Source organism: Mustela putorius, unplaced genomic scaffold (genome assembly GCF_011764305.1).
Source record: "Mustela putorius furo isolate JIRA1106 unplaced genomic scaffold, ASM1176430v1.1 tig00000874_pilon_pilon_pilon, whole genome shotgun sequence".
Taxonomy (NCBI): Eukaryota; Metazoa; Chordata; class Mammalia; order Carnivora; family Mustelidae; genus Mustela; species Mustela putorius.
This window is the reverse complement of record NW_025421505.1, coordinates 3,502,803-3,516,553: the sequence shown is the minus strand read 5'-3', so window position 1 is coordinate 3,516,553 and position 13,751 is coordinate 3,502,803.

Genomic DNA, 13,751 nt, shown 5'->3' with positions numbered 1-13,751 from the left:
CATGTTGGTGCTCTTGGAAGAAGAGGCCAGAGGGCCAGCTCACTGTCTTTCAGCCATGTGACAATACCATGAATAGCAGTCAGTCTACGACCCAGAAGTTAGTTCTCACTAGATCTTGACCTTGCTGGCATCCTGAAGTGAGACATCCAGCCTCCAGAACTGTAAGAAATAATTTTCTATTGTTTGTAAACCACTCAGTCTATGGTAGTTTGTTAAAACACCTGAAACTGACTAAAACACTAGTCCTGTGAATGGCACTCAGTATGTGCTCAATTAAAGTCTAATAGAGGCTCCCTGGTGGCTCAGTTGGTTGGGCAACTGACTCAATTTCAGCTCAGGCCTTGATCTCAGGGTTGGGAGTTCAAGACCCAGTTTGGGCTCTGTGCGGGGCCTGGAGCCTACTTAAAAAAAAAAAAAGCCCAATAAATGAATTCCATATGATTCTGTTGTTTTTAACCAAAATCCTTAGGAAGCAACACAATATACCCACTGGGCTGGAGAGTAATGGAAAGAAACAGCATCCTATAAAGTTAACCAGTCTGTGGTCACTGACCCTTTTAAGAACCTAATTAAATCTGGACTCTGTCCTTCAAAAAAAGCTCAGACAATCTGGAAGTTTGTATACAATTCTGTTAAGTTCCTAAAACTTATTCATAGACCCTGCTTGATATCTTAGGTTTTAAAACCGAGTTCCACTTTCTCCTATGCTCTACTGAACAGTCAAAACTCCCAAGAGAAATGTCCTGGCGCTGTAGCTGAACAGACTAGCTTGAGGGCTTGAGGACTTGATGAAACGTATTAACATATCAAAAGAAAAGATTTAAAGGCAGAAGAGAAGTAGCTGAGCCCTGGAAACACAAGAAGAACTAGCCATATAAGGATAAAATTTAACATTGTCCACCTTGGAACCATTGGAACAAAGTGGTAATGAGTATAGAGGTGGGGATTAAAAAACCAACTATGTCTTAAATAACTTATTTTTTAAAGATTTTTTTTTTATTATTTTAGAGGAGTAGGGGCAGAAGGAGAGGAAGAGAGAGTCTTTTTTTTTTTAAGATTTTATTTGTTTCTTAGAAAAAGGGGAGAGCTCACATGTGCGCAAGTTGTGCATGCGAGTGAACAGGAGTGGGGAGGGGCAGAAGGAGAAGGAGAAGTCCTCTGCTTAACCACCTGAGCTACCCAGGTGCCCCTATAAGGAATAACTTTAAAAGGTGGTGAGGGGAGACTTCTGTATACCCTGTGGTAGGAGATGAAAGGGAGGCATGGTTGAGATCCCAAAGAAGGACTGGTTCTGCCCCAGTGTGAAAGGAGCTATTACCCTCGGTGCTGGAACAAATCTAACGGTTCAAAGTCCTTGGCCTAAACAACACCATCTTCCAGCAGGCTAGCACAGACCTGTTCTTATGGTGGTTTCATGGTTCCAACCTTCACTGGTGAAACTCACAAACAACCTACCCCCAACCAGTTCTTAGAGCACTGAGCTCTCAACACAGCCTTCATCCATCCTGGCTGATGGGGCAGTAAATACCGCATTCTTGCCCATCTCCCCAGTCTTGGGTTGAACCCAAGGAACTTTGGTCAGCTTGGCTGAGAGTTCCCTACACTAAGTCATCGTCCCAGTGCACCACCTCTTAGAGACAGGTTCACACTCAGAATCACTACTGCTGACACTGGCCCTTGGTGCTGGTAAGGGAGCAAGAATACACTTGCCTTACAGAAGTTTCTCTCTCTTATAGTAGTTCAGCAAGGACAGCTTCTACTCTGCCAGCAGGTTCCCTCCAGCACAGTCTGGGGGCTGAGATGACAGGAAGTGGGGAGGTATAATTTCCTAGCATAGACAGTTCAAAAGGATCAACACTATGTCCAACCACCAGGCAATGAGGAGACTGGAGCTATCATACGATGTGGCCACTGAACGTGAGTTTCACACAGCCTCACGAACACCTGCCCACTGCTGGGGGATGCAGGTCTGAATCTTTTCGGTATTGGCACTGAAAATGGTTGGTGGTTAGTCCCTGTAAATTATGTTTAGTGTTTAAAAGCAGGTTGTTTTGAGGGGCACTTGGGTGGCTCAGTTGGCTAAGTGTCTATCTTTGGCTCTGGTTATAATCCTGGGGTCCTGGGATCAAGACCTGCATCAGGCTCCCTGGTCAGAGGGGAGTTTGCTTCTCCCTCTCCCTTTGACCCTCCCCACTACTCATGCTCTCACTCGCTCTGTCTCTCTCAAACGAATAAAAAAAAAAAAAACCTCTTTCAAAAATAAAAACAGGTGGTTTCTAACATTCTGACCAAGGCCTTCAGAAGAAATACATTTTACAACATGTTGTATCTGGATTTGAATTTTGGACAATTTGGCGAGGAGAAAGAAGCCTCAAGAGATTACTTGCTCAGTAGGACTATGGCAAAAGTGATAGAATAACCTCGATCCCCTCAGCTCACTCACAAGGTTATGTGAGCTACAGAAACTTTTCTTAAAGGTCTTTGTAAGGAGAAACCAGAATCCTCAAGACCATGTCAGAGAACATCTTGTTCCCCCGGTGAAATTCTGTCCAGAACCAGGGGGCAGCAAGGAAGTCTACACTTCAGAAACTCAGAAAGGGGCCACCTGGGTGGCTCAGTTGTTTAAGCATCTGTTTTTGGCTCGTGATCCCAGGGTCCTGGGATTGAGTCCCACATCAGTGGGGAGTCTGCTTCCCCCTCTGCCTGTCCCTCCCCCTACTTGTGTTCTCTATCAAATAAATAAAAAAAATTTTTTTAAGAAACTCAGGATACAGGTAGAAATAGATTAATGACTCAGTGACTATGTCTCAGGGGTGCTGTCTATAGTATGACATGTATGTGATACTGCTGTTTTCTTAATAATCTAATGTTTTCCACTCTTAATTCTGTACTGGGACTGAGAGTAAGTATGTTCATTTTGGGTGTTGTATTGCCAAATCCAACATACCCTGGGTATTAGTAATGGCACTGCTTGTGACAGCCTACACTCTTGTCCCAAAACAACTTGGTAGAAGCCTGATCTTCAGTGGAATAGGGAAATGGAGTAAGGAAACTATTACCTCAATTAGCTTTATAGAAACTGTAGGAGGAAGCAGAGCAGAGGAAGCTTTTTTGGCATATTTTCAAATCCCCGCCATTTTAAAAAATGGCCTCCACCTTATCTGCTCTAGGACCCCTAGATAATTACATAAGTCTTGCAGGACCTGATGCCACTTGAAAAATCTCTCTTAGTGGTTTTAAAACATGACCTCAAATTCTTTGAGATGGCTCTCGTCAAAAAGTGGGTTCTTTGTCCTCTCCACTTGAATCTGAGCTAATCTTGATGACTTGATTGTAGATGCTAGAATATAGCAGAAGTGATGTTGCTTCCAAAGCTGGGTCACAGAATCAAAAGGCCAAGCAGAGAGCCCATGTGACTCGTGCTGCTTCTGTTGGGATGCTTGTTCTGGAGAAGCCAACTATCATGTAAGAAACTCAACTAACCTGAGACCAGCATGCTGGAAAGGCGGTAGGAAGGGGCTTCCATCAGCAGCCTATGTGCTGAGCTCCAAGCTGACAGCCTGTACTCACTGTCAGTCATGAGACCCAGTCAAGCCACCAGATGACAGTAGCCCAGCTAAGGTTTGATGTCCACCCTATAAGAGAGCCCTTCCAAAATTTCTGGGCCACAAATTTGGGAGCAGAAATTTTAAGTAGCCATTTTAGGCTGTTACATTTTGTGGTCATTTGTTCCTGAGGTATTGGACAAAACAAAGGAATTATTGATCATGAATTAATAGTAATAGGAACAAGCATTGTGAGACAAGCAAACAGCCCTGCCAGACAATAAGCTTTGCCAGGGCAAAACCACATCCACTGTGTTCCCTCTTATATCCTCAGGGTCAGGCCCATAGCAGGTGCCCACTGAGTCAATAAGAAAATGATGCCCCATAAGAAATTTTAAAAATACTGTATTGTTCTGATACTTCCAAATAAATTATCTTTACTTTTTTTAAAAAATCTCAGAAATAAATAAATTTTTACTAATATTCCCTGACTGGCTTCAAGTGGTGATTTTTTTGGTTAAAGTGAATATCAGCACCCCGAATTAGGGCTCTTTCTAATGACAGAGATCTCAGAACATAAAAATATTTGAGTAAACTGTGGCTAATTTTCTAACACTGGGAACTATGCCCGCTTAGCCAGTTCACCAACTAGAGTCCTGTTTACACTTGTGCTTTCAGCAATAGTCATTTGCTTAGCTGGACAGCAGATCCTCGATCTAGACTTTAGGACCATAGTCAGTATGTGACTCCTCACATCACACAAAGGAACACCTCTCCCCCCTAGATTGTCTCAACACTCACAAAGTGGCCTGGGGCCATTTGCAAAATGAAACAAACTGTCAAATAGCACAATTAGAGGAGTAGAAGCCACTTAATGGAAGCAAAGGGTGACAGGTTTAGATGCAAGAGGCAGACTAATTACCACCATTGGGCAGAGACTTGGTCCTGAGGTTACTGGCAGTTAAGACAAAAGAGGCTTCCCAGGACCCCAGCTCTACTATCTTGATATTTGTAGATTAGACAAACTCTCCAGCGATAGCTTTGGACAAGATATAGTAATACAGAGTTCAGATGAGTCATTCTTGCACAGTCATTTATTTTTCCTAAAGTTTATTTATTTATTTGAGAGAGGAGTGAGGGGCAGAGAGAAGGGAGAGGAAGAGAATTTTAAACACACTCCCCACTGAGCTAGGAGCCTCACACTGGTCTCAACCGCAGGACCCTGAGATCATGACTTGAGCCAAAACCAAGAGTCAGAGGCTTGATCGATTGAACCCCCTAGGTGCCCTACTCAGTCATTTAGAATGTTGGAGAATATAGTCAGTGATCCAGTCACCTAGGGAATTGGCACACAGGACTGGGAGGGGGGGCATGGTGGATCTTAACTGGCACAGCTGCGCTCCTGCCCTAATGTGTCAGGTTTCCAAATGCTGACTTCCCCCTATGAGGATGTTTCCAGGGGCACAATTGTCTGGCAGGAAGAAGCTCTCTGCTCCAGGGGGACCTCATCAGCACTCCTCCATCTCTGCATCTCCAGCCCGAAGGGAATACTTCACAGACTCCTGCCGCTTTTGTCCCTCTGCTTCCCTGGAGCTTGGGATCAGGCTCTACTGTGCGATTGGTCTACCCAGGAATCCAAGAAACTTGCCTCTCTCTACAGTGAAGGTGGGGCTGTTCCACTCCCTCCGCCATCTTTCACCCATGACTTTACCCTGTTCCAAAGGTCCTGTGAGCAGAATGACAAATGCACAGGGCAGACACACAGAGTGACCCTCCGTCTTCCCAGTAACCAGGATTGTGAGCCCTTCTCACTTGGCTGGGGAGAAGGGAGAGTGCCCCCTTCCCACTTCCCACAGGAAGGAGTAACTTTCCACCTGAAACTCAATCCCAAACGCTCCAACAAATGCCACTAAGTCCTGTTATATGGGTTGGCAGGAGGAGAGTAAGATGCTCGGAGGAGCAAAACTGGTTTTATCCCCCCTGAAAAGTGTCTGGCAAAACTTTCTTTTCTCTGTCATATTTATCTGCTACTGTCCATCATTCAGGGACAACACAGGGCGCCTGTGTGGCTCCATGGGTTAAAGCCTCTGCCTTCCGCTCAGGTCATGATCTTGGGGTCCTGGGATCGAGCCCCACATCAGGCTCTCTGCTCAGCAGGGAGACTGCTTCCCTCTCTCTGTCTGCCTGCCTCTCTGCCTACTTGTGATCTTTGTCTGTCAAATAAGTAAATAAAATCTTTAAAAAAAAAAATGCAGTAACTTTCTGCTTATTGCATGGGTCCCAAGTACTCTGTGTTTTGTATTCTGGTTCTCTGCCTCCCCTTCCAGACACTGACCCCCACTGAAAACAGACACTGTGTCTTACCATCTAGCATCTAACTTGCCCATAAATATTTCAGCAAATTATTTGAGATTAAGTTCATTAACCTTAATATCTTTACTGCCACTTTTCATGTGAGCCAAATTTTTCTTTTTTTTAATTGTATTTTATTATGTCATGTTAGTCACCATACACTACATCATTAGTTTTTGATTTTTTGATGTAGTGCTCCATGGCTCATTGGACATGTTTTCTGGTTTGTCGTGATTATAAACCAAAGAGAAAGCACTGGGTGTCATATTTCCACAAAAGATTCTTGCTGATACGTGACTGTAATTGTATTAGAGATTTCCACCATGCAGGTGACAGAGTTGAGAAGCTATTACAACAGACACCTGGTTATTTCCCCAGAGCCTCCACTCATTCTAACCCTGCTAAGCATGTAACACACAGTTTGCATATAACACCCAGCACTCCATGCCATATGTGCCCTCCTTAACACCCATCACTGTAGCTGAGTTTTTATGATACAGGTTCTAAGAAGAGCTAATTCCATAGGTATTTCTGAACTTGCAAAAAGTCGAGTCAGGAGAAACATGTTCTTAGGAAAACCAAAGCCTCGTTGCAAGATGCTGATAAAATCAGACATGGCAGCCTTACCTGGCTGCTTCCAAAGTAGTATGTCTGGTGGCTGCAAGGAAAGACGGTTTGGTTCCCAGAGCCTGTGGGAAGGAGATCATTTCTTAATAGTGGGTCTTCTGTTGTTGTTGTAAAAAGAGATGATTAACAACCTCAGAGTGAGCGAGTCTGTCTGCCTCTGGGGAGGTGGGTGTCAGGGATCCCATGGTGAGTCCATATGTCTTCTCCAAGGCTTGGAACAGCTAGAAGTGGACCAGGAGAGGAGGAAGCAGCTGTGGTCCTTGTAGAGGTGGGTTCCAAAAGTGTTCGGGCATTCCCATTAAGTCCTCATGAAAATGTCAACTAATAGGTGTTTGTAGAGTAGAATTTGACAACCATCACTAAGAGCCTAAAACCAGACGCTTTCCATCCAGCAATGGCGCTTCTAGGAATTGTTCCTAAAGAAATGACCAGGAATGGAACACATATGTGTGTGAAAGGATGCTCGTCTATTAAGTTACTATATTAATAATACAATGGGATACTATGTAGATGTGAGAAGTCACAATGTAGTTAATAAAACATGAGAAGGTTCATGATACAGATAGTGAAAAGAGCCTGTTCAGACTAGAACTGTGGTATGATCTCCTTCTATCAAGGATTGTGGAAGAAGATAGGGAAAAAATGTAAACAGTGCTTATCTCTGGGAAGCAAGGATATTATGGGTGGTTTTACTTTATTTTCTATACTTTTCTGTTTTTCTGAATTTTGGGGGAGATGCATACTACTTCTGCAATAAGAAGGCAGTAATAAGTGATAGTTTAAAGTAGAAATAAAATCCAGACGAACAATTAATTTATTGTTTAAGGCTGAAGACGCTGAGACAGAGGGAGATTGGCACAGAAGGGATTTGTAGGGGAAGAGGAGGATTAGCAGAAGGGATTACTTTGTTTTGTTAATAAAAACATTTTCTGGGTTGTAATCTGGAGGTAGGTTGAGTAGTACTCCAATTGTGTGTGCCTGCGTGTGCAAGGTTTTGTGTGTGTGTGTGTGTGTGTGTGTGTGTATGCGCGCACGCGTGCGGGCTCCTAAGGATGCACTAAAGAAGGTTATGGAGAAAACAAGAAGATTGTGAATCTACCAGAATTTAACATGGCAATGATAATGATAGATGCGTTTCCAGGTTGACTCTGTGCTTACCTTAAGTTATACACATCAGTCAATATCTATCCATGTATCACAGGGGTCAAGAGCTCGGGCTCTTAATTGAATTCAAATTGAGTTCAAATTGCAGCTCTTTTACTCCCCAGTCATGTGGCCTTGACAAATTATTTCATCTCTCTCAGTTGCCATCTCAGTAAAACACCAATGATCGTGATGATAATAATAACATTCACCCATACGTTGTAGTTGTTTTGAAGACTGACTGAATTAATACATGTAAGGCACTGAGAACACAGTCTAACATATAATAAAAATTCAATGAAAGTTACCTATAACTATTATTCTTAGTTTTTGCAGCATATTGCAGTGGAAAATCCCAGCCTAGGAGTCAGAAAGCCTGAACCGGAGTTCAGACCCCACTTTATAGGAATGGGACTTGGGAGCCAAGTGCTTATCACATCTGTCTTCCTGTCTTCACAACACCACTGTGGAAATCCAGTAAGGTACAATTATTGAAAGTTCTGACCACAGAAATAAGTTGGGGTGCTCCTTCCCTCTCTTCACATGGATATAGATTTTCAAGATTCCCCTGTGTAGAGGATTATACTTAGCAGGGTTAGAATGAGTGGAGGCTCTGGGGTAATAACCAGGTGTCTATTCTAATAGCTTCTCAACTCTGTCACCTGCATGGTGGAAATCTCTAATACAGTTACAGTCGCATAACAGCAAGAATCTGTTGTAGAAATAGGACACCCAGCGCTTTCTCCTTGGTTTACAATCATGACAAACCAGAAAACATCTAGTTTCTCAACAAAATGATTTCATTAAGTGAATTTCTGTCCATATATGCATTGGGATGTTTTGTTAGGACTAAAAATAGCATTTTAAATGTAAACATAATGGAAAGGGAAGTTGTTCATTACATGTTAAGTCAACAAAACATGCACATCAAGACACATCTTTCTAAATTAGCTGGTGAAGTAAATAAAGAAAAAAAGAGGTTAGGTTTTAAACAGGGAGATATATCTATTGAAGTCCTACTGTATGGAAAGGAAATTTAGGGGCGCCTGGGTGGCTCAGTGGGTTAAAGCCTCTGCCTTCATTCGGCTCAGGTCATGATCCCAGGGTCCTAGGATCGAGCCCCACATTGGGATCTCTGCTCAGTGGGAAGTCTGCTTCCCCCCTCTGTCTCTCTACCTGCCTCTCTGCCTACTTGTGATCTCTGTCTGTCAAATAAATAAAATCTTATTAAAAAAAAAAAAAGAAAGAAAGGAAGGAAGGAAGGAATTCTATGGGAAGGCTATACACCAAGGCCACTCACCCATTGAACTCAAGGCTAGTAGGAAAATCAGTGTAAGAAAAACTTTATACTGAAACTCCGAACAAGTAGAAGGTAAATGCTCTTTTAGCAAACATGACCAGAGCAATTTGTTTATTAGAAAAACAGTCACAGATATATTTCCAGAAGGATTATGAATACCACAGGCAGCTGACATGGAGATTTCAGAAGGAAATCAGCTTTTTAATGTGGGGAAGATTTTCTTTCAGATATTCTGAAAGAGAACAAACAGGAGTCCCAATAGACTCCTCACTGCCTCTCCCATCATACCATGACTTCTCAGCTCATCTAACTCTGTATTCATCCTCAGAGTCATAATGAACAAAAATTAGGAAGTGAAGGTCATGGGAACACCCCGGCCATGCCTATCACACCAAGAGACCATATTAGAAGGACTTTGGCAGGCATGCAAGATCACTATACTGATAGAACTTTTTTTTGCCTGTCCCTCTGAATGTAGAAATGTTAAACTTCATTTAGAGACTATAAGGTGACTTTCCTTTCACTGGCGGGGGGGGTGGGGAGGGAAGGTGAGCTAGACCTTGCTAATCTACTAATCATGGGCATTTGGGCACTGAGGGACCATCTCTGGCTAGAAAGCAGACCTTTCTCCACTAAGAGCTATCCATTCACCATTTTCCTTTCCAGAAGGTAGCGAGAGACTCATCCTATGGGGAAAAAGAGCAAGAGACTGAGCTGATGAAATTGATCCCAGAGGGCTTTTAAGTGAATTATGTGTTTTAATACGCCCAAATATACTTCATATTGAACTAAAATTTATCGATTAGTATGGAAGACTGTTTAATGGCCCAATTATTTTACCTATCTATTTCTATGTTCCTTGAACTTCTTTCTTGACTTTGAACTTCTTCCATGAAAAAAAAATAGTCAATTCCTTAAATCTGGGCTAGGCTACATGATTTTGCTTCAGTTAACAGAATGCAAGAGAAGTGATGGTGTGCTACTTCTGAGCCTTGCCTTTAGAGAATTTATGTGCTTCCATTGCTCTCTTGTGCCTCTGTTATCTCCATGACAACATTTTCAGATTAACCTGCTAGAGAATGAGACACAGATGGAACAGAGCTAAATCACCCAGGCATCCCAGACAAGGCCAGCCTAGATCAGCTGATAGCCAGCCTAACCCCAAATACATAAAAGAGTCCAGTCAAGATCAGCAGAGCTGCCCAGCTGAACCCCAAGCTGACCTCAGATGTGTGAGTGATCAGTCTATTGCTATATGTCCCTGTGGTCCAGTGGTCATCTGATACACTGTTCTGTATTGTTACAACCACAGAAAACTGACTAATGACCTACCTTCTTAGTGTTCAATTCATCATCAGCTAAACTTCCTAGTCATCTATAAGAGATATGTCATTATTTTTACTCTGCAGATGGGGAAAGTGAGACACAGTGAGATTAAGTAATTTTCCCAAAGTCAGAAATATAACAAATCAAGGAGATTTCATATTCCAAGTCATATTCCTTGGCGGGAAGAGAAAGGAGGATTTGGGGATAGACAAAATATCTTGATCAGAAACATGAAAAAAGAAGGATTTTTCTTCTTAGAATTTCTAGCTAAACTCCATGGTAGGGAGGGAGGTTAGGGTTCAGAGACTGGTACTCTGAAGAGATCTGGGATCTCAGAACAAAGGGGAACAGCACTCTATGACTTCAATACTTCTTTTCTAGAGGATTCATTTGGGGGTGGTGGGGAGACATGGGAAAATCTTCATGCCCTGAGAATAGCATGAAAAAAATTAGTAGAATGAAAGGGTATAAATTCTGCAATAGTGGCCATCTCTGAGGACCTATGTCAACAGGTGTATCAATGACAAGATTCCTATCCTGCCCCCAATATTACAGAAAGGCACTCTAGAACTCTGGCCTAAATCCTGGGAAAGGAATACCTTAGGGATGCCAAGTAAATCATCTTGCCGTACTAGAATGAAGCTTCAAAACGCAAATGGTTTCAAGTTACAGGAAATAAAATTATATATTTTTGCACACCCAATTTTGAAGCCTTAGAGTTGTGCACTTTATGTCAAATCCAACAAATGTTAGTTGTTGTTATAATCGTCTGTTATAAAATAAGGTAAAATGTAATAGCCAACACTCTCTGTAGTTGATGGTTAGTTCTCCACCAAAATGTGTGTTCCCTGCAGTGTGATAGGGTACTTACTGGAAAACAGCTGCCCAGCAGGAGATTACATTTCCCAGAACCCTATGCGTCTAGGCAGGCCCATGTGATTAGTTCCCACCCAATGAAAGGACGTGATGTGTGTCATTTTCTAACCTAAGTATCTTCTCCCTATTTTTTCTTTCCTCATTTACTGTCTAAATCTCAAGGGACACTGAGGCTCTGGGGAGACAGAAACGTGAAATGACAGTAACTGAACTCTTGAATGTCATGTGGAAGGCCACCAGGAAGACCAACATTAGACCATTATGAGAGCAACAAATAAATGTGTCTTATTGAGAGATTATTTGTTACCTCAGTAAATATTACCTCAAATAATATAAGAGCACCCCCCCACACACAAAAAAAGGCAAGCAAGAAGCAGTGTCTAGGTTTTAAGAAACTAACTAGTGGGGGGAAAAAAAAGAATTTATCTTGAGGCGATGTGCAGAGTTAATGCTAGATTAATCAGAGGTTTCTGGGGAAGAAATCTCTCCAAAATAGCATTGCATAAAGGTGTGTGTTAAGGAGTCTAAGAATCGTGTGTAGAGAATCTTTGAGTTTAACACCACATCCCCGAGTTTTATATGAAGAAGAATCACCTAGTTAGATAATGATCGAAGTGGTAGCCAGATGTCATAGCCTATTCCTGCCCCAAACCCTCCTTGATGCCAGAAGATGCCCTTTGTTTTCTGCAGTTCACGTTGCTGTTGGAAAGTGTTAATGAGCTTGCCTTTTTCAAACAGGTGGGAATTGCATGGATTCAATTTCCTCATGAGTCTAATGTCATTTGAAATTTTCACATAAAGAGAGTTGCCTTGCGTGGTGGCTTCTGAAGCTCACACGAAAGTATCCTTCACAAGCCCACAAAAACTGCAAACTGTCATTTAGAAAATTGGTTTGGCTGCTCCTATGAAAGAAACCTCATGAGTACAATGATGTTATTGACTCAACACTTTCCTTTCCGTGAACTTACCTTCAACAGGAAACATTGACAATTTTTAGAGCTACACCCCAAGGGATATAGCCCAGAAGGACTTTAATGACTCACTTGAGGTTATTAACCTGATTCAGAGACAACTTTACTTTTCTTTTTGCAATTGAAAAATTCATCAGAGATAATGGTTGCAGTTCAGAGAGTCTCCATAGAGGAAGATCACAGCGAGACCATATTCCAAAAAGCTACCATATTGGATGTTCAAGATCATTAGTGGACTGATTTCAATGAGAGCTGAAACTTCTTCATTAATTTGAATAAAATATTACTGAGACCATCAATGGAAGAATGAATAGGTAAATCTATGATATATTGGCACAATGGAATATTATATGATGGTGGGAATGGACAAATGTCAAATACTTCTGATCACATGTACAAATTTCAGAAATATAATACTGAGCAAAAGCCACCAGGACAAAACAATACATACAAACAATATTTTTTTAAAAAGCTTAAAAAACAGGCCAAATTAATGTATTGTGTCAGAAGGTAGAATGATGGTTACCTTTGAAGGTTACATTGTGACTAGAAGTGACTATAAAGGCATTCCTACAGAAGTAATAATGTTCCATTTTCAGACCTGGGTTCTTATTCCGCAGGTGTATTCAGCTTGTAAAAAATTCACTGAACTGATGTTGGATGCGAAGAAAGGGGAACCTCCTACACTGTTGGTGGGAATGCAAGCAGGTGCAACCACTCTGGAAAACAGCATGAAGGTTCCTCAAAAAGTTGAAAATAGAGCTACCCTACAACATAGCAATCACACTATTGGGTATTTACCCTAAAGATACAAATGTAGTGATCAGAAGGGGCACGTGCACCCCAATATTTATAGCAGCAATGTCCACAATAGCCAAACTATGGAAGGAACCTAGATGTCCATCAACAGGTGAATTGATAAAGAAGATCTGATCTATATATACAATAGAATACTGTGCAGCCATCAAAAAACTAGCAATCTTTCCATTTGCAATGATGTAGATGGAACTAAAAGGTATTATGCTAAGCGAAATAAGTCAATCAGAGAAAGACAATTATCATATGATCTCTCTGATATGAGGAATTTGAGAGGCAGGGCGGAGGGGGAAGTCATGGGGGGAAGGGAAGGGGAAAAAATGAAACAAGAAGGGACCAGGGAGGGAGACAAACCTTAAGACACTCTTAATCTCAAGAAACACACTGAGGGTTGCTGGGGGGTGGAGGTAGGGATAGGGTGGCTGGGCTATCCCTACCCCCACCACCTCCAGCAACCCTCAGTGTGTTTCTTGAGGGTACGTGCTATGGTGAGTGCTGTGAAATGTGTAAGCCTGGTGATCAAATAATACGTTATACGTTAATAAAAATCTAAAAAAAAAAATTCACTGAGCTGTTTTTAGTGCACTTTCTTTTCTGTGCATGTGTATAATGTTTCAATAAAACATTTACTTATAAATCAAACAAAACACTTAAAGACCCCTGTAGCGATTCCTCGAAGTTTAGAGATCCTGTTACCTTGTTCTCCTTACAAGTGTGAAAAAAATTCCTTCTCAGATTTTGTCATAGGGATCCAATTAAAGTCGACCAGATTAAGAGAGTTTGATAAATATGGGG